Source organism: Pavona decussata, unplaced genomic scaffold, assembly GCF_977016875.1.
Source record: "Pavona decussata unplaced genomic scaffold, jaPavDecu1.1 SCAFFOLD_28, whole genome shotgun sequence".
Classification (NCBI taxonomy): domain Eukaryota; kingdom Metazoa; phylum Cnidaria; class Anthozoa; order Scleractinia; family Agariciidae; genus Pavona; species Pavona decussata.
In genome coordinates, this window is record NW_028145451.1 from 2,502,432 (window position 1) to 2,524,957 (window position 22,526).

The 22,526-nt window shown below is 40.4% G+C and overlaps 1 long non-coding RNA gene across 2 annotated transcripts; it reads left to right on the forward strand.

Moving 5' to 3' along the window:
* The first annotated feature begins 394 nt into the window (after positions 1-394).
* LOC146485096 (uncharacterized) lies at positions 395-4,305 on the forward strand. Of its 2 annotated transcripts, XR_014863496.1 has the most exons (5): positions 395-707; positions 1,872-2,045; positions 2,156-2,232; positions 2,325-2,945; positions 3,941-4,305. It is a non-coding gene; the product is annotated as an uncharacterized LOC146485096 (long non-coding RNA). The 2 variants fall into 2 exon arrangements; XR_014863495.1 differs by lacking the exon at positions 395-707 and having other exon boundaries at positions 1,742-2,045.
* Positions 4,306-22,526: the final 18,221 nt, after the last annotated feature.

The following is a 22,526-nucleotide window of genomic DNA, read 5'->3' on the forward strand; positions in this document are numbered from 1 at the left end:
TTTTTAGTGGTTTACACACTACAATTCTGCATGAAGAACACACACTGTGTGTAATGTACACACCACTGTATCTGACTTATATGTAGAGTTTTCAAGTGTACTTTGAAAAAAAGCCTTTAGTGTTTAATGTAAGTATCTTAAATTTATTTTATGGGTTTTTTTTAGCACCACTTAAAGTTCTTTGTGATAAAGAAAATAGTGTTCTTCAGTTTTTTTCCTTTTTCACCTTCTTGTGAGGACTCAAGGTGTGTGTTCTGTTAACCAAAGTACAGGCCGACCTATTTTGCGGGTCCTTTTTCACGACTAGGACAAACACCCACTACAGAACAAAAGAAGAGCCTGTTTCTTTTGGGGAATACAGAGTTGTTATGTACATCATCATAATGTTCCCCTTTGGTCTAAGAATTAATAATTATCTTGCTCAAGGATTTTTAGTGAACCTGGAATCCTTTCACATCTTAGCTTGTCAGTTTCCTGAAACTGTCTTAATTATATAAGTATGTTATGGCTTTTTAGGGGGGCACCTCTAAATGCGCTTTGAGGTTAAAAAAATTCTTTTGGAGCTTTTGTTTTTTTACCTTCTAGTGAGGGCTCAAAGTGTGTGTTCTGTGAACCTAGTTAAGGGGACTTATGATGGGGCGCCATTATGCTGGTCTACTTCTAAAGAAATAGTTACTACAGGAAGTGCAGGAGCTGTTTTACAAAAGGTGACCCTGTGTCTCAGACTAAAAATGATAATCATATTTACTATTTTGTTATTATTACTATTATTATTATTATTATTATTATTATTATTATTATTATTATTAAAATAATAATCTCTTTATTAACATATACCAAGCAAATTGTAAAAACACTATTCATTTACAAATTCTAAAAAATAGATAAACCATACATAAAGGAAGAGGAAATAGATATAAATAATAATAAAAGTTCAAAATTCCATAAAATAAAGAATTCCATCATGCAGAGACTTCATGATCATACAATCGAATTATACTAATGACGGCTAAACCAGTGTCCATAAAAACCCCTAAGTATAAAAGCATATAGACACGATAGAGTCAGATATCCGCATAGCGACATTTATTTCACAGTCTAATGATTGCTCTATCTTGCTACGAAACGGCGTTCGCGAACCTCTGACGCATGCATGTACCGATCTTAAGAATTCAAACGAGATCTGTGTCCTGAGCCAAGTGATTACAACATGATAAGGCTCGGTGTCTTTCTGAGCTATCTTATCTGCGAGATGCTTTAAGAACCGCTGACACTCGTTTCCCATTCCGCCATTGGTTCCAAACACTTAAGGCGTAAACGAAGCCATTTCTACATCTAACACCCGCTGCTGGTACTTGCGCTTCTTCTCTTCTTCTTGCTCTTTGAACACTTCCGATGTTGGCTTGCTCTGGTAACATTTGGAGTTGACGTGCGTAACTCTAACATCAAAAAATGCCGTAACTCCTCTCGCCTAGAAACCTCCCGCTTTGATGTCCAACCTTGTAACAGCGCTCCTCAAATTAAATCGCTCGTTGTCCAGGGGTTGAAGGCGTGGTTCGATTTCGACATTATTGCAGATCTTGTCGATGAATGTCGTTAACAAGTTCCGTACACCGTCCGGTCTCTGCGCTACAAGTTTGTTTGTGTCTAAAGTGTTGGAACCACTTATCATGAGTTGTATCGGTGTCACAGTCATCGGTACTCATATTATAGGGTAACAACTTACCTGACCAATTACCATGGTTGAACAGGCCCTTGTCAATTAGGCTTATTGCTTGTTATAGCCCTCATAGCAATACAACCGTTTTTACTTAAATAGGGTGCTAAACTTCGCTCTTTCTCTCTTTGTTCAATTATTAATGTTCCTATAGATACACCAGTACGTATCAAGAGATTAGTCGTTGAAAAGTTTGAAATGACAAAGCGATGGGAGGAAGAAGTTTCCCTGGTCAAAATGGAGATGGCCCACTTCATAAAATTCTACATGGAGGTTGCTATGCCTCAGCTTCAGAGGATTGCAGATGAGTTGAAGGACAGCCTCGACAGTTAGCCAGTTTGATTCAAATGAATTCAATGTTTTACATTCATGTTGAGTAGCATTGTCTTTGAATGAAATATATATTTCCAACTGCTTTTCTTCTTTTTTTTCTCCCAGTTTTTCAAGATCCTCCCCGTGAATTTGACGTTGAGATGCCGCTCGAGCCTGGTGAAGAGTCTGTGCAGTCAGAAAGTGTATGCTAAGAATTGCAAAACCTTTTAGCACTTGTCTCTAGCTGGAAATCATTTTGGCTAATAAAGATTTTTTTTTACTCTTTTACGTTTAGGTGGAGATAGCCAGGTAAACAACTGAGTCTCAGAACACAAGAGTAATTGAAGGAAAGTTGGCGTGTGTCAAAAAGGGGATCGCGTTCTGTAAACTTCAACTGGTCAGTGCAGCAACCTCATTCAAAGCCGCTCTGTCAGGTATCAGCTTCGAGGAATCCCTTGATATCCAAGATGGTGAAAACGAAGAGGAAGATGATGATGATGTCGAGGACGATGTCGATAATGGTGCAATTTCTGATGACGAACGTGTAGACATCGATCAGCCCACCGCAGGGGAGGATCTTGAAGTCACTGGGGAAAATCTGCCGCATAGCAACCTGATAGAATGGAAATTTCCTGTAGAGATTAGCCAATCAACACTCGACGGGCGTAATGGTAGCTATGCTTGCAGTGTCATTGCGCTCATCTTTGCTCATGAAGTATACTGTCAGCGCCTTGACCTGCAATCAGTGCCTCTGTTATCTCCGCTGTGGGTTGTGCTTATGTGTTCTGCGATCAGAATTGGCAACCGGTTTTACGATAGTTGTCGCCATAGCTTGCCACAGCGTTTCCTGTCAGCAACGGAGGCTGCTATTATTGTAGAGCGAAGTGTCAGTGCTTCTGTTGACCTCCCTTTGCCGGTAAGCGTTTTTGATGAACATGCGCCCACAACTTTGTTGTTCCAGTTACGAAAGTTGTGTACCCGTAACCACGGCCATGCTGCCTTGCTAATAGCTAACGAGAAGACGGTCCTCTTTATGCCCATCGAAAACTGCTCTATTGTCTTGGTGGATACTCATCGACATGGCCTCCATGGTGCCGAAGTGTTATTGGGGCAGCAGGAGAGCTTAGACCAATTTGTACATGCCAGCCAGACCGTGCTAGGTTTGCAAGATGACACCTACACCAATCTTTCCTTTATTACCTTTTAAGTGGAAACCTGCGTAAGATAGGTCCAAGCTTGGGACAGTAGTCATCCTCCAGCCCTGTTCTCAAAGTCACTTCCAACACTTCTTACTGGTTTTCATACCCAGCCTTCTCCCGGGCGACGTGCATTGTTAGTTATGCCAATCAACCAAAACATCCTATCTGGCATGCTCTATCCCATCGACAATCATATGACTGTGCAGCTTTGTTAACTGTGATGTTTGACTGTCGGGGAAGCAACTGGGATGTTGCTTCCTTTGCTCGTCAACACTTGTAATGTTATTGTTTTTGTCATGTGTTAATATTTGCTTTCTGTGTCGCCTTCACCGGTTGTACACACTGTTTATAATTAGTAACTATTCGTAATGTTTTTGTTTGTATCCGTTTCGTAAGATTGCTAGCGCTTGGTGTCCTTTGTTGGTCTACTGTGCGATGATTTTTGTTTCCGTTTTGCGTACCTTTGTGGCACAATGTTTGCAGATTTTTTTATTAAAGGGGTGGGGTTCGACTCCCCAGCGCAATTGGCGACCGATGTCCCCCTGTTTGTGTGCGGACCCTTCTCTCTGGTATTGCACTTCTTTGCCATTAGATGTTATGTCCTACAGCCATTGCACTTACCCTACTAGGGGGCTGCTCGTCCGCCTTAAACACAATAACATATATTAATAAGTACACGGTAAGAATTGTAATAGTCTATTCAACTTTCCAGGTATTTACCATATTTCCTGCAATTAAGAGTGAAAACCTCGCTTTGGATTGGTCTAGAGAAGTGGGTGATTATAGTACAGACGCACGCACGAATGTCGTCACTATGGCAGGACGAAGTTATTTTTTCCCGAGAATTTGCTTGTCGTCCGAGACAACAACAAACAAAACGTCTTGGAACAGATCAATGGAATATAGGGCCTTTTGTGTGCTAACAAGCTAGAATGTTTGTCGTCAGACAAAACGGATGAAATCTGTCCCCACGTTTGTCTGTGAGAAAATGCAGGAATAGTCGACGATGAACAACATCACGCGGTCGATTTTTTGGAAGCAGAAATGTGCTAGTAGAATAAAGGTTACTTTGAGAAAGCTGTTTCCAAACTTCTTTGAAGTTCAGTATGCTAATTTGCAACTTCTTCATCCTAAGGAGTTGTTTACAGTTTACAACGTTTGTGAAAGCACTTGGTATGAAGCTCACTTTAGAGAATCTTAGCATTAAGGTATATAACAAATTCATTCCATTCGGGGACCGTGTGTACCGCATAGAAGATGTCAAAATGCGGCAATAATATCAGACACGCTACTCGCCTGAGGTTCATTAGCGTACTTCTTTGTTCTTGCCATATTTTGACGTCTTCTCCACGTTCAGCAATAGGGCGCGCACGGCCAAATGGAATCTATTTGTTAGAACCGACCGTTAAAACTTCAGATCTATCAACACAAATACCTCTTACATAAAAATTCGTCTATTCGACAAATTTCAAAACAAGCAAAATGACTCGTATCACGGATGAACTGATAACAAGTGACGGTGATTTTGCTCTTGTTTACATTTACAATGTAAATACACGTTGTTATCCCGACTGAGCTTAATTTAACCTGTGCTCGAGTAAACACTAAACGTTTTCGTTGAATTAAAAAGTCATGGAACAGACAGGCTAAATTGAAGAGAAGTGGGATAATTTTACGGAACGGTCGATTTCGGAAATGCGACAAGAAAATACTATTTCGGTCCAATTTCTTATAGCGTAACTCTCCAGAAGCCTACTTTATCCCAAATGAAAGTGACGATTTGTGTTAATCTTGCCGGGGCTTTGTCATCATGGTCTTTCGTAGAATGGCCCATTTTGCCGATCCAACAAAATTGTACAAATGTAGCCCGCACTTTCGCGTCACTGTCTTTAAAGACATGCCTAACGTATTTTCCAAATTGGTGAAAATTGGCAGATTGATGCAGATCGGTAAACTACCCGGCCTTTCTCATCGTTGCTAACTCCACATTGGCGAAAAGTGGCATTCCAACCCAGACAAGACGTATCATGGTGACTTCCATTTTGCAGATTAGTGCAAACAAGATGCCTGCTATACTGGCATTACGCGTGATGCTGGGGCTGATTCATTTATTCCAACTGTATGCTTCGCTGATTGATAAAACTATCCTTGCTAATGGAATAGTTTGAGTCACGACGATCGCGTTACGTTGTTTTCCTTGTGTTACGCGACTCAGACTATCAGCGGAAATTTGTGAAATGCCATTGCGATAACGTAAGCTTCTCAATGACCTCTTTTCAGTCTCGCGTCGTGGTCTAAGACTGTCAAACAAAGCACGATTCCTTCGCCATGAACTCACCAATTTCCACCGCTTTAAATGTCGGATGCTTCTTAGAAGTTATTCTTTCGATTTACCGCTTCAAAATGGTGAAATTTCCGTTTGAAAACGGCACACTTAAGTCCAGAACATGTTAACAATATGGCGCTACAATTTAATCGGTTTTTAATAAATATATCAAATGATGCGTTGACGTCACAAAGGTAGGGGTGAGTGGGTCCCCTACCTCGCGATATGAGCGACAAGAATGTATTTTGATTGGCCTGCTGTTGTTGAAGACAATCAGAACAATACATCCAGAGTAGGAGAGGGGAGAGTTTAATGAATAAATTAATGTACCGATTTGTGACCACGAGGAAGAAAAAAAAAAAACAAGATGCCTGCTATACTGGCATTACGCGTGATGCTGGGGCTGATTCATTTATTCCAACTGTATGTTTCGCAGATTTATAAAACAATCCTTGCAAATGGAATAGTTTGAGTCACGAAGATCGCGTTACGTTGTTTCCCTTGCGTTACGCTACTCAGGGTTTCAAGGGAAATTGCGGGAATTCCATTGCGATAACGTAAGCTTCTCAATGACCTTTTTCTGTCTGCAATCGTGGTCTAAGACTGTCAAACAAAGCACGATTCCTTCGCCAGGAACTCACCAATTTCCACCGTTTTAGATGTCGAGTGCTTCTTAGAAGTTGTTCTTTCGATTTACCGCTTCAAAATGGTAAAATTTCCGTTTGAAAACGGCACACTTGAGTCCGGAACATGTTAACAATATGGCGACACAAGTTTAATCCAGTGTTAATTAAATGATGCTTTGACGTCACACAGGTAGGGGCGAGTGGGTCCCCTCCCTCCCAATATAAGCGACAAGAGTGGATTTTGATTGGCTTGCTTTTGTTGAAGACAATCAGGACAATACATCCCGAGTAGGAGAGGGGAGAGTTTAATGAATAAATTAATGTACCGATTTGTGCATACGACGAAGAAAAAAAAAACAAGATGCCTGCTATACTGGCATTACGCGTGATGCCCGGACTGATTCATTTATTCCAACTGTATGCTTCGCCGATTGATAAAACTATCCTTGCTAATGGAATAGTTTGAGTCACGACGATCGCGTTACGTTGTTCCCCTTGTGTTACGTTACTCAGGTTTTCAAGGGAAATTGCGGGAATTCCATTGCGATAACGTAAGCTTCTCAATGACCTCTTCTCTGTCTGCAGTCGTGGACTAAGACTGTCAAAGAAAGCACGATTCCTTCGCCAGGAACTCTCCAATTTCCACCGTTTTAGATGTCGAGTGCTTCTTAGAAGTTATTCTTTCGATTTACTGCTTCAAAATGGTGAAATTTCCGTTTGAAAACGGCACACTTGAGTCCAGAACATGTTAACAATATGGCTCCACAATTTAATGCAGTTTTAATGAAGAAATCAAATGATGCGTTGACGTCACACAGGTAAGGGTGAGTGGGTCCCCTCCCTAGCGATAAGAAAGGATTTTAATTGGCCTGCCTTTGTTAAAGACAATCAGAACAATACATCCCGAGTAGGAGAGGGGTGAGTTTAATGAATAAATTAATGTACCGATTTGTAGCTACGAGGAAGAAAAAAAAAAACAAGATGCCTGCTACACTGGCATTACGCGTGATGCTGGGGCTGATTCATTTATTCCAACTGTGTGCTTCGCCGATTGATAAATCTATCCTTGCTAATGGAATAGTTTGAGTCACGACGATCGCGTTACGTTGTTTCCCTTGTGTTACGCGACTCAGACTTCCACCGGGAATTTTTGAAATTCCATTACGATAACATAAGCTTCTCAATGACCTCTTTTCAGTCTCGCGTCGTGGTCTAAGACTGTGAAACAAAGCACGATTCCTTCCCCAGGAACTCACCAATTTCCACCGTTTTAAATGTCGGGTGCTTCTTAGAAGTTAGTCTTTCGATTCACCGCTTCAAAATGGTGAAATTTCCGTTTGGATTCATTTATTCCAACTGTATGCTTCGCCAATTGATAAAACTATCCTTGCTAATGGAATATTTTGAGTCACGACGATCGCGTTACGTTATTTACCTTGTGTTACGCGACTCAGACTATTACCGGAAATGTGTGAAATTCCATTACGATAATGTAAGCTTTTCAATGACCTCATTTTAGTCTCGCGTCGTGGTCTAAGACTGTCAAACAAAGCACGATTCCTTCGCCAGGAACTCACCAATTTCCACCGTTTTAAATGGCGGGTGCTTCTTAAAAGTTATTCTTTCGATTCACCGCTTCAAAATGGTGAAATTTCCGTTTGAAAACGGCACACTTGAGTCCAGAACATGTTAACAATATGGCGCGACAATTTAATCCGTCCTTAATAAATATTTCAAATGATGCGTTGACGTCACACCGGTAGGGTTGAGTGGGTCCCCTCCCTCGCGATTAAAGCGATTCATTTATTCCAACTGTATGCTTCGCCGATTGATGAAACTATCCTTGCTAATGGAATAGTTTGAGTCACGACGATCGCGTTACGTTGTTTTCCGTGTGTTACGCGACTCAGACTATCAGCGGAAATTTGTCAAATTCCATTACGATAACGTAAGCTTCTCAATGACCTCTTTTCAGTCTCGCGTCGTGGTCTAAGACTGTCAAACAAAGCACGATTCCTTCACTAAGAACTCACCAATTTCCACCGTTTTACGTGTCGGGTGCTTCTTAGAAGTTATTCTTTCGATTTACCGCTTCAAAATGGTGAAATTTCCCTTTGAAAACGGCACACTTGAGTCCAGAACATGTTAAAACAATATGGCGCGACTTAATCCGTCTTTAATAACTATATCAAATGATGCATTGACGTCACACAGGTAGGGGTGAGTGGGTCCCCTCCCTCGCGATGTAAGCGACAAGAATGGATTTTGATTGGCCTGCTTCTGTTGAAGACAATCAGAACAATACACCCCGAGTAGAAGAGGGGTGAGTTTAATGAATAAATTAATGTACCGATTTATAGCTACGAGGAAGAAAAAAAAACAAGATGCCTGCTATACTGGCATTACGCGAGATGCTGGGGCTGATTCATTTATTCCAACTGTATGCTTCCCCGATTGATAAAACTATCCTTGCTAATGGAATAGTTTGAGTCACGACGATCGCGTTACGTTGTTTTCCGTGTGTTACGCGACTCAGACTATCAGCGGAAATTTGTCAAATTCTATTACGATAACGTAAGCTTCTCAATGACCTCTTTTCAGTCTCGCGTCGTGGTCTAAGACTGTCAAACAAAGCACGATTCCTTCACTAAGAACTCACCAATTTCCACCGTTTTACGTGTCGGATGCTTCTTAGAAGTTATTCTTTCGATTTGCCGCTTCAAAATGGTGAAATTTCCCTTTGAAAACGGCACACTTGAGTCCAGAACATGTTAAAACAATATGGCGCGACTTAATCCGTCTTTAATAAATATATCAAATGATGCATTGACGTCACACAGGTAGGGGTGAGTGGGTCCTCTCCCTCGCAATATAAGCGACAAGAATGGATTTTGATTGGCCTGCTTTTGTTGAAGACAATCAAAACAATACATCCCGAGTAGGAGAGGGGAGAGTTTAATGAATAAATTAATGTACCGATTTGTGTATACGACGAAGAAAAAAAAAAAGAAATCGACCCGTTTTTAGACACGGTATGCCCCTTCAGGGCATCCCGCGTAAAAAAAGAAAAAAAAGAAATCGACCCGTTTTTAGACACGGTATGCCCCTTCAGGGCATCCCGCGTAAAAAAAAAAAGAAATCGACCCGTTTTTAGACACGGTATGCCCCTTCAGGGCATCCCGCGTAACAAGATGCCTGCTATACTGGCATTACGCGTGATGCCCGGACTGATTCATTTATTCCAACTGTATGCTTCGCCGATTGATAAAACTATCCTTGCTAATGGAATAGTTTGAGTCACGACGATCGCGTTACGTTGTTCCCCTTGTGTTACGTTACTCAGGTTTTCAAGGGAAATTGCGGGAATTCCATTGCGATAACGTAAGCTTCTCAATGACCTCTTCTCTGTCTGCAGTCGTGGACTAAGACTGTCAAAGAAAGCACGATTCCTTCGCCAGGAACTCTCCAATTTCCACCGTTTTAGATGTCGAGTGCTTCTTAGAAGTTATTCTTTCGATTTACTGCTTCAAAATGGTGAAATTTCCGTTTGAAAACGGCACACTTGAGTCCAGAACATGTTAACAATATGGCTCCACAATTTAATGCAGTTTTAATGAAGAAATCAAATGATGCGTTGACGTAACACAGGTAAGGGTGAGTGGGTCCCCTCCCTAGCGATAAGAATGGATTTTGATTGGCCTGCCTTTGTTAAAGACAATCAGAACAATACATCCCGAGTAGGAGAGGGGTGAGTTTAATGAATAAATTAATGTACCGATTTGTACCGATCGCGTTACGTTGTTCCCCTTGTGTTACGTTACTCAGGTTTTCAAGGGAAATTGCGGGAATTCCATTGCGATAACGTAAGCTTCTCAATGACCTCTTCTCTGTCTGCAGTCGTGGACTAAGACTGTCAAAGAAAGCACGATTCCTTCGCCAGGAACTCTCCAATTTCCACCGTTTTAGATGTCGAGTGCTTCTTAGAAGTTATTCTTTCGATTTACTGCTTCAAAATGGTGAAATTTCCGTTTGAAAACGGCACACTTGAGTCCAGAACATGTTAACAATATGGCTCCACAATTTAATGCAGTTTTAATGAAGAAATCAAATGATGCGTTGACGTAACACAGGTAAGGGTGAGTGGGTCCCCTCCCTAGCGATAAGAATGGATTTTGATTGGCCTGCCTTTGTTAAAGACAATCAGAACAATACATCCCGAGTAGGAGAGGGGTGAGTTTAATGAATAAATTAATGTACCGATTTGTACCGATCGCGTTACGTTGTTCCCCTTGTGTTACGTTACTCAGGTTTTCAAGGGAAATTGCGGGAATTCCATTGCGATAACGTAAGCTTCTCAATGACCTCTTCTCTGTCTGCAGTCGTGGACTAAGACTGTCAAAGAAAGCACGATTCCTTCGCCAGGAACTCTCCAATTTCCACCGTTTTAGATGTCGAGTGCTTCTTAGAAGTTATTCTTTCGATTTACTGCTTCAAAATGGTGAAATTTCCGTTTGAAAACGGCACACTTGAGTCCAGAACATGTTAACAATATGGCTCCACAATTTAATGCAGTTTTAATGAAGAAATCAAATGATGCGTTGACGTCACACAGGTAAGGGTGAGTGGGTCCCCTCCCTAGCGATAAGAATGGATTTTAATTGGCCTGCCTTTGTTAAAGACAATCAGAACAATACATCCCGAGTAGGAGAGGGGTGAGTTTAATGAATAAATTAATGTACCGATTTGTAGCTACGAGGAAGAAATCAAATGATGCGTTGACGTCACACAGGTAGGGGTGAGCGGGTCCCCTCCCTAGCGATATAAGCGACAAGAATGGATTTTGATTGGCCTGCTTTTGTTGAAGACAATCAGAAGAATACATCCCGGGTAGGAGAGGGGAGGGTTTAATGAATAAATTAATGTACAGGTTTGCGATTACGAGGAAGAAAAAAAAAAAAAAAGATAAAAAAAAAAAAAAAGAAATCGACCCGTTTTTAGACACGGTATGCCCCTTCAGGGCATCCCGCGTAACAAGATGCCTGCTACACTGGCATTTCGCGTGATGCTGGGGCTGATTCATTTATTCCAACTGTATGCTTTGCCGATTGATAAGACTATCCTTGCTAGTGGAATAGTTTAAGTCACGACGATCGCGTTACGTTGTTTCCTTTGTGTTACGCGACTCAGAGTATCACCGGAAATTTTAGCCTCCCACGCAGACGTTCTTAGGGCAGGAACGCGTGACGAACCCCCAAGAACGTCTGCGTGAAAGGCTACGGAAAATTTGTGAAATTCCATTACGATAACGTAAGCTTCTCAATGACCTCTTTTCAGTCTCGCGTCGTGGTCTAAGACTGTCAAACAAAGCACGATTCCTTCGCCAGGAACTCACCAATTTCCACCGTTTTACGTGTCGGGTGCTTCTTAGAAGTTATTCTTTCGATTTACCGCTTCAAAATGGTGAAATTTCCCTTTGAAAACGGCACACTTGAGTCCAGAACATGTTAAAACAATATGGCGCGACTATTTAATCCGTCATTAATAAATATATCAAATGATGCATTGACGTCACACAGGTAGGGGTGAGTGGGTCCCCTCCCTCACGATATAAGCGACAAGAATGGATTTTGATTGGCCTGCTGTCGTTGAAGACAATCAGAACAATACATCCCGAGTAGGAGAGGGGAGAGTTTAATGAATAAATTAATGTACCGATTTGTAGCTACTACGAAGAAAAAACAAGATGCCTGCTATACTGGCATTACGCGAGATGCTGGGGCTGATTCATTTATTCCAACTGTATGCTTCGCCGATTGATAAAACTATCCTTGCTAATGGAATAGTTTGAGTCACGACGATCGCGTTACGTTGTTTTCCGTGTGTTACGCGACTCAGACTATCAGCGGAAATTTGTGGAATTCCATTACGATAACGTAAGCTTCTCAATGACCTCTTTTCAGTCTCGCGTCGTGGTCTAAGACTGTCAAACAAAGCACGATTCCTTCACTAAGAACTCACCAATTTCCACCGTTTTACGTGTCGGGTGCTTCTTAGAAGTTATTCTTTCGATTTACCGCTTCAAAATGGTGAAATTTCCCTTTGAAAACGGCACACTTGAGTCCAGAACATGTTAAAACAATATGGCGCGACTTAATCCGTCTTTAATAAATATATCAAATGATGCATTGACGTCACACAGGTAGGGGTGAGTGGGTCCCCTCCCTCGCAATATAAGCGACAAGAATGGATTTTGATTGGCCTGCTTTTGTTGAAGACAATCAAAACAATACATCCCGAGTAGGAGAGGGGAGAGTTTAATGAATAAATTAATGTACCGATTTGTGTATACGACGAAGAAAAAAAAAAAGAAATCGACCCGTTTTAAGACACGGTATGCCCCCTCAGGGCATCCCGCGTAAAAAAAGAAATCGACCCGTTTTAAGACACGGTATGCCCCCTCGGGGCATCCCGCGTAAAAAGAAATCGACCCGTTTTTAGACACGGTATGCCCCTTCAGGGCATCCCGCGTAATTAATTATGCTAATCTTGCCCGTTCTTTCTCATCATTCCCTCTACGGACATGTTCCCAACTTCAAATTTGTGAAGAGACATTCTGACCCAGAAAAAAACTACTTTTCACTCTCCTGCTTGGGTTTTAATCAATGACCATGAAAATTGGAGGAGATGTTAACAGCATAAAGAAGCCTACCATACCTTAGCGACAAGGTGAAAGGTCAAAACCAAAGGTCAGGAGGAAGAAAAATATGCCCCACGACCTTTGCTTTTAACCTTTGACCTTTTTACCTCCTGAGTTAGGTCCACTCGTCAAGGGCAATACGGTCACCAAGTTTCAAGGTCACAAGTGCTAATCTGGCGCTCTCTTTCACATCATCCTCTCTAAGGACATGTTCCCAACTTCAAATTTGTGAAGAGGCATTCTGACCCATATATAAAAGGCACTTTTGACTCTCCTGGTTTTGAATTTTAGTCAATGACCATGAAAATTGGATGAGACGTTAACAGCATAAAGAAGCCTAATATACGTTAGCAACAAGGTCAAATGTCAAAACCAAAGGTCAGGGGAAAGAAAAATAAAAGCCACGTCCATGGCTTTTGACCTTTGACTGATTTCCTCCTTGACCTAAGTTCAACCTTAAAGGACTATATGGTCACCAAGTTTCAAGGTCAACGGTCAAAAGCAAAGGTCACAGGGACTAAAAACGCATCGTATCTTTTCCTAGAAAAAAACTACTTTTCACTCTCCTGAGCTCGGGTTTTAATCAATGACCATGAAAATTGGAGGAGATGTTAACAGCATAAAGAAGCCTACTATACCTTAGCGACAAGGTGAAAGGTCAAAACCAAAGGTCAGGAGGAAGAAAAATATGCCCCACGACCTTTGCTTTTAACCTTTGACCTTTTTACCTCCTGAGCTAAGTCCACTCGTCAAGGGCAATATGGTCACCAAGTTTCAAGGTCACAAGTTAAAAGGAAAGGTCACAAGGGCTAATCTGGCGCTCTCTTTCTCATCATCCTCTCTAAGGACATGTTCCCAACTTCAAATTTGTGAAGAGGCATTCTGACCCATATATAAAAGGCACTTTTGACTCTCCTGGTTTTGAATTTTAATCAATGACCATGAAAATTGGATGAGACGTTAACAGTATAAAGAAGCCTAACATACGTTAGCAACAAGGTCAAATGTCAAAACCAAAGGTCAGGGGAAAGAAAAATAAAAGCCACGTCCATGGCTTTTGACCTTTGACTGATTTCCTCCTTGACCTAAGTTCAACCTTAAAGGACTATATGGTCACCAAGTTTCAAGGTCAACGGTCAAAAGCAAAGGTCACAGGGACTAAAAACGCATCGTATCTTTTCCTAGAAAAAAACTATTTTTTACTCTCCTGAGCTCGGGTTTTAATCAGTGACCATGAAAATTGGAGGAGATGTTAAAAGCATAAAGAAGCCTACTAAACTTTAGCGACAAGGTGAAAGGTCAAAACCAAAGGTTAGGGGGAAGAAAAATATGCCCCACGACCTTTGCTTTTAACCTTTGACCTTTTTACTTATTAAGCTAAGTCCACTTGTCAAGGGCAATACGGTCACCAAGTTTCAAGGTCACAAGTTAAAAGCAAAGGTCACAAGTGCTAATCTGGCGCTCTCTTTCTCATCATCCTCTCTAAGAACATGTTCTCAACTTCAAATTTGTTGAGAGGCATTCTGACCCAGAAAAAAAGTCACTTTTGACTCTCCTGGCTTTTGATCTCTGATCACTTCCCCCCTTGACCTAAGTTAAACCGTCAAGGACTACATGGTCACCAAGTTTCAAGGTCAATGGTCAAAAACAAAGGTCACAAGGACTAAAAAGGCCTTAACGACCCAAATGACTCAATTGACTTGGATGACGTAATTGACAAGGATGATCCAACTGACTTGGATAATCCAATTGACTTGGATGATCCAACTGACTTTAAGGACACAACTGACTCAATTGACTTGGATGATCCAACTGAGTTGGATGATCTAATTGACTTGGATGACCCAAACGAACTCTTTGTTAATTTTAGCAATCGCATTTCGAACGTCGCCATACAATAACGGTTTGTACTTTGGACGGATAGTCACAGTCTTCTAACAGATGTTTTTTATCAACAGTTTTGCGAATCGCTGAAACAAGGCCGGGTAAGCAGCGTGAACATCATTACAGTCGTCTATAGGCATCTCTACCAGTCACAACTCTGTAGAGTAGGATTGGCGCAGTGTCAGAGCACTCGCCTTCCACCAATCGCCAATGGCCTGATCGCGGGTTAGATTTTTCCCCGGGTACTCCGGTTTTCCCCTCTCATCAAAAACTAACATTTGATTTGAGTTGAATTGCTTTGATTTAATAAGGAGATACCCTCGATAGGGATAACCTCCGGCATATCCTGTTGATGGTATTGATGTTTACATTGATCAGAACGAATAAAGACAAAAAAGTATGATTATTAATGCCTTGACCTTTGATTCGACAAATCCCAAACCTGTGCGTTTAACAATCCCTCTCTATAAGAGAAGCCCCAATTTTGGCAAAAATAAAACAATGATTGTACAAAAAGAGCGCAAAGTTGATAATAATTGAGTCCAGTAACTTACTACCAGTTTCCGTAACTCGAGGTGGTTCAGATAATGATTATTACTACAAATATGACAGAAGTTGCTACTCTCTCTTCTTTACTCTTTACTGTTCCTGTACAAAGCCCTCGCTAATTAACATATTTCAATATGTTAAAAGAGTGTTTAAGTTAATACAAACATATTAAGTAAAACCATCGAACAGCTTCTCTAAGAATCCTTTTGTATTCCTTCTTCCCTGTGTTATTGCATTTATAGTATGCTTTGAGGGAAACCTGATTCATTTGAATGTCGCCTTAACTTACTCCTTTTGGTGTCCTTTATACATGTAATCAGGCGAGAGCCCTAAGGGCGGGTAGCGGGAGTCGCACAAATGTGGGCACCCAGATAAAAAGTACAAAATGCGAGCAGGAGTAATCTAAAAAGAGGGTGGGAGTCAGGAACATGGCAAATAGAAAAGAAGACTCTACATATAGGAGTGAGGTAAGGTGAAAAAGAGCTAAGTCGAAGTTCAGACATCTGTAAGCACAATAGAGCACAATAACGATTCTTCTTCTTCTTCTTCTTCTTCTTCTTCTTCTTCTTCTCTTTATTATTATTATTGTTATTATTATTATTATTATTATTATTATTATTATTATTATTATTATTATTATTATTATTATTATTATTATTATTATTATGTGTTCGCGAGGGACCCTATAATATTTAGTGCATGAAGCGTGATATCTGCGTATAATGCATGAACGCTTCAGCGAAAGAAAAGGGTAGGGAATTTATGAGACAAATAAAACCAGGGCCACCTTGTTGTTCATTTCGCTAACATATCTGATCAAAAAGGCTTTTTGACTCAGAAAGTTGGGTGAAATGGTGACCAAAATGTACAAATATTTTGTTTTATCATTCGTAAGCTCCCCACTGGTCTGGCTACACTAGTCAGAATTTCTTGCGCAAAGGGATCAATCGTGATTATCACAATGTTGGCCAAATTATTCATTTAAGAGGTGATACCTTGCAAAGAAGAGACGAGTGCATTTCGATCGAATCCTGCGATAGAGAGAAGAAAGACAACAACAGATTTTACAGTAAAAAATTGGCGGGAAATTTGACACAAAAAATTTAACGGTAAATAATGGCCCAAGAACACAAAATTCTGCCACACGATGGCGTAATTAAAATGTAACATTCATGTGATTTAATATCAATGTAGGTGATGAAGCCTTGCTGTAAAGGGCGCTAACTAGTAAGTGCGTTTCGATACTGAACGCAGGTAATTTTTGGCCGGGAGATATAGCGACCTAATTCAGTGTAGTTCCAGAGTCCCCACATGTTCTAAACGCAAATTGTCTCGCGCAATGCTGTTTTCTATTATTGGACAAATGACAACAGAGCCCCCTAGTCGTTCGTTGCAGTAAAATATCTGTTTAGAATAGCTTTCGGCTCCAAAAGTCTTGTTTTACAAATTGTGATGAAAAGCGCTGCTAGACTTTTCTCGCTTGAAGTGTCACCTCAAACTCTCGCCATGAGTCAGCTTAGGATCCGGATTATAAACACCGGGAAGCGGTACATGACTTGTTACCCCTGTGTGCTTACGAAACGCGAAGTGCTTAAAATCTCGCAAAAAAAAAAAATTGGGAGCTGTACATGCTGTGCAGGTATGAACATTCGCACAGTAGCTGGATCTAAAATGTTTGATTTTCTCCCTGCTTAAATCTGGTGATGCTAGGCCGGTCACTTCATCGCAGGAGATCGCTTTTCGATGCTAGTTTGATGGTGGTTCTTGTAAAGGTTTTTGAAACGATTTGTTAGTCTCAAACGTTTATTCCCTGCAGAACAATATTGTTGCTGCATTCGTATTCTCGAAGTCAATTTAACTCGAGCGCCGTTTTATAATCTCGAATAACTGATACTAGTTTCATACTCTAAACAATAAATTATGTTTCGCCAAAGAAATGTCTAGTATTATCTGTAAAACACGTCCTAAAAGATATTCTGAGAAACGAACCGTCGTGTTCTTCTGAGTTATTAAATAACGAAACTTTCTTTTCACGTCATTTTGATCAAGGTTGACGTGATCTTGTTCTCGCAGCTTAATTACTTTCAGAAGGAAGAGAGAACCATTGGTTAATTTTGCTTTGCTGATAAGGAAAACAATGCAAGCCAAAACAGCCACATGTGAAGGAAAAGGTGGTAAAGGGCTGAAAATGCTTCCATTAGCTAAATAGGTTGACTCAACGTTCACTGGCGGTTTGTTTTTGGCTGACAGCTCAGTTTTTTCCGTTTGACTTTAATGTTATCTTGTGTGTCCGTGAGCCAATGTTGTGAAAACATGCTACGGACTTAAGAGGACCAACGCAACCGCCAGCCGGTGAACTTTCAAAGATAAGAAAGATTAAAGGAGAATTTTTTTTGTTTGTATAGTACGGTCCCCACTTCTCCGATTCTGGAAAAATGGAAAATTAAGGGGACCAAAGGTGATTGAAACTTGTTCAAAGATAAGAAAGATGAAAGGACTTTTTTTATCTGAGACATTGCAATGAATTTATCAATGGATTCGAGTCCCCATGCATATAAATACCTATTCCATTAATGTAGATAAGATCTGAACCAAGTGCAAAATGTTACTTCGTGACAGTGAATTATCTCTACTGCCAAATATTTTGGCTAGAATTTTTTTGTTGTCGGTTCGGTGACGCATTACATGTACCACACAGCAGAGCAGTTCACGAGGAACGCTTAGCTAGGCTATACGGGTAAGCTATAAATCCTTATGTTCCTAAGGACCCTAAGTTTTTAATTCTCTGCGCTACGTTGTCCTGTTGAATACGTTTTGGGAGATTTAGAGCCTACTGTTAAATAGGGTCCCCACAAGGGTCTGAACAGAAAACTTTTTCACGCAGTGTAATTAACTGATTGCTGTGATTATTATGGTGAATTTATGCTGTGAAGTGAAACTAAGGAGCCTTTTATGAAAACAGATCGCTATGTTATAGGCTGAGGTGTTCATAATTTACCTAGTCGTTAATTTAGGCGAACAATTTGACTCAGAAATTCGGATAAAACTGTGACGAAAAACCGGATTTGTTTTTTCTCGACATCCACCAGTGCGTATAACACAATGTCACAATGAAAAAGTCGCCGACAGAAAACTGAAGGAAATTTATCTTTCAAAAAAAAAGGATAATAAAACCGGGGCCACCTAATTGCTCGTTTCTGTTAAGTATCTGATCGAAAAGCCTTTTTCGACTCGGAAAATCGGGTGAAATGCATGGTGACCAAAATGTGCAGCTGTTCTGTTTCACATGTGGTCTGGCTACACTTAATTTCTAGGGCAAATGTAGCAATTGCGATTATCACAAAGTCTGACCAAATAATAGCTTTAATAGATGAAGCATTGCTATAAGAGACGAGTCCATTTCGATCGAATCCTGTGACAGATAGACTGCGATAACTTCGACAGTAACAAATTTTGCTCACGATATCACTTGACAAATGTAAATGATGTAATTTTAAAATATGAATGTCTAATAAGTGCGTTTTGATCGAATGTAGGTAATTTTTTTCGGGCCTACTTGTTACTAGATGGTCCCCACATGGTCTGGACATACCGGTAACATTTTCTGTCGCGCTGTGTAACGGATTGTTATTATTATCATCATGATGAATTTATATGACAAAGTGAACTAACTATCCAACCTTTTCAGAAAATTGATCGTTATTTAAGAATAATCTTTTACTTACAAATTCAGTCGAAGCTCTGACATGTGTTTGGGATGGTCCCCATAATATTTAGTGCAATGAAGCGTGATGTCTGCGTATAATGCATGAACGCTTCAGCGATAGAAAAAGACTGGGAATTTATGAGAAAATAAAACAAGGGCCACCTAGTTCTTTATTTCGGTAACATATCTGATCACAAAGGCTTTTTGACTCAGAAAGTTGGGTGAAATGGTGACCAAAATGTACAAATGTTTTGTCAGGAGCCCATTACCATTGTACTCCCCACTGGTCTGGCTACACTTGGCAGAATTTCTTGCGCAAAGGGATCAATCGTGATTATCACAATGTTGGCCAAATTATTCATTTAAGAGGTGATACCTTGCTAAGAAGAGACGAGTGCATTTCGATCGAATCCTGCGATAGAGAGAAGAAAGACAACAACAGATTTTACAGCAAAAAATTGGCAGGAAATTTGACACAAAAAAGTTAACGGTAAATAATGGCCAAGAACAGAAAATTCTGCCACATGATGGCGTAGTTGAAATGTAACATTCATTTGATTTAATATGAATGTGGGTGATGAAGCCTTGCTGTAAAGGGCGCTGACTAGTTAGTGCGTTTCAATACTGAATACAGTTAATTTTTGGCCGGGAGATTAATAGCGACCTAATTCAGTGTAGTTCCAGGGTCCTCACATGTTCTGAACACAAAATTTCACGCGCAATGCTGTTTTCCCAGTATTGTTGGACAAAGTAATGACAACAGGGCCACCTAGTCGTTCGTTGCAGTAAAATATCTGTTTAGAATAGCTTTCGGCTTAAAGAGTCTTGTTTTACAAATTGGGATGAAAAACGCTGCTAGACTTTTGTCGCGTGAAGTGTCACCTAAACTCTTGCCATCAGTGACAGCTCGAGATTACAAACACCGGAAAGCGGGTACAAGACTTGTGACCCCTATGTGCTTACGAAATGCGAAGTGCTTAAAATTTCGCAAAAGTTCGGGAGCTGTACTTGCGTAGGTATGAACATTCGCAAAGTAGGCGGATCTGAAATGTTTGTTTTTCTCCCTGCTGAAATCTGGTTTATAGGTGAAGCTTTGCTAAAAGGAACGAGTGACAACGAGTGCATTTCGATCGTATCCTGTAACGGATAGACTGCGATAACTCACTTCGACAGAAACATATTTTGCTCACGATATCACGTAACAAATGTAAATGATGTAATGTTAAAATACAAATGTCTCTTAAGTGCGTTTCGATCGAATGCAAGTAATTTCTTTTGGGCCTAATTGTTACTAGATGGTCCCCACATGGTAAGGACTTACCGGTAACATTTTTTGTCGCGCTGTGTAACTGATTGTTGATATTATCCGGTCATGATGAATTTATGTGACAAAATGAACTAACTATCCAACCTTTTCAGAAAACTGATCGTTATTTAAGAATAATCTTTTAGTGCAGAATTTACCTAGCGGTTAGTTTCGTTGAAAAATCGACTTACAAATTCAGTCGAAGTTCTGACATGTGTTCTTGAGGGTCCCCATAATATTTAGTGCAATGAAGCGTGATGTCTGCGAATAATGCATGAACGCTTCAGCGAAAGAAAAGGGCAGGGAATTTATGAGAAAAATAAAACCAGGGCCACCTAGTTGTTTATTTCGGTAACACATCTGATCGAAAAGGCTTTTTGACTCAGAAAGTTAGGTGAAATGGTGACCAAAATGTACAAATGTTTTGTCAGGAGCCCATTATAATTACCATTGGAAGCTCCCCAATGGTCTGGCTACACTGCACTTGGCAGAATTTCTTGCGCAAAAGGATCAATCGTGATTATCACAGTGTTGGCCAAATTATTCATTTAAGAGGTGATACCTTGCTAAAAGAGACGAGTGCATTTCGATCGAATCCTGCGATAGAGAGAAGAAAGACAACAACAGATTTTACAGCAAAAAATTGGCGGGAAATTTGACAAAAAATTTAACGGTAAATAATAGCCCAAGAACAGAAAATTCTGCCACATGATGGCGTAGTTGAAATGTAACATTCATTTGATTTAATATGAATGTGGGTGATGAAGCCTTGCTGTAAAGGGCGCTGACTAGTAAGTACGTTTCAATACTGAATACAGTTAATTTTTGGCCGGGAGATTAATAGCGACCTAATTCAGTGTAGTTCCAGAGTCCCCACATGTTCTGAACACAAAATTTCACGCGCAATGCTGTTTTCCCAGTATTGTTGGACAAAATAATGACAACAGGGCCACCTAGTCGTTCGTTGCAGTAAAATATCTGTTTAGAATAGCTTTCGGCTTAAAGAGTCTGGTTTTACAAATTGGGATGAAAAACGCTGCTAGACTTTTGTCGCGTGAAGTGTCACCTAAACTCTTGCCATCAGTGACAGCTCGAGATTACAAACACCGGAAAGCGGGTACAAGACTTGTGACCCCTATGTGCTTACGAAATGCGAAGTGCTTAAAATTTCGCAAAAGTTCGGGAGCTGTACTTGCGTAGGTATGAACATTCGCAAAGTAGGCGGATCTGAAATGTTTGTTTTTCTCCCTGCTGAAATCTGGTTTATAGGTGAAGCTTTGCTAAAAGGAACGAGTGACAACGAGTGCATTTCGATCGTATCCTGTAACGGATAGACTGCGATAACCCACTTCGACAGAAACATATTTTGCTCACGATATCACGTAACAAATGTAAATGATGTAATGTTAAAATATGAATGTCTCTTAAGTGCGTTTCGATCGAATGCAAGTAATTTCTTTTGGGCCTAATTGTTACTAGATGGTCCCCACATGGTAAGGACTTACCGGTAACATTTTTTGTCGCGCTGTGTAACTGATTGTTGATATTATCCGGTCATGATGAATTTATGTGACAAAATGAACTAACTATCCAACCTTTTCAGAAAACTGATCGTTATTTAAGAATAATCTTTTAGTGCAGAATTTACCTAGCGGTTAGTTTCGTTGAAAAATCGACTTACAAATTCAGTCGAAGTTCTGACATGTGTTCTTGAGGGTCCCCATAATATTTAGTGCAATGAAGCGTGATGTCTGCGAATAATGCATGAACGCTTCAGCGAAAGAAAAGGGCAGGGAATTTATGAGAAAAATAAAACCAGGGCCACCTAGTTGTTTATTTCGGTAACATATCTGATCGAAAAGGCTTTTTGACTCAGAAAGTTAGGTGAAATGGTGACCAAAATGTACAAATGTTTTGTCAGGAGCCCATTATAATTACCATTGGAAACTCCCCAAGGGTCTGGCTACTCTTGGCAGTATTTCTTGCGCAAAGAGATCAAACGTGATTATCACAATGTTGGCCAAATTCAGTTCATTTAAGAGGTGATACCTTGCTGAGAAGAGACGAGTGCATTTCGATCGAATCCTGCGATAGAGAGAAGAAAGACAACAACAGATTTTACAGCAAAAAATTGGCGGGAAATTTGACACAAAAAATTTAACGGTAAATAATAGCCCAAGAACAGAAAATTCTGCCACATGATG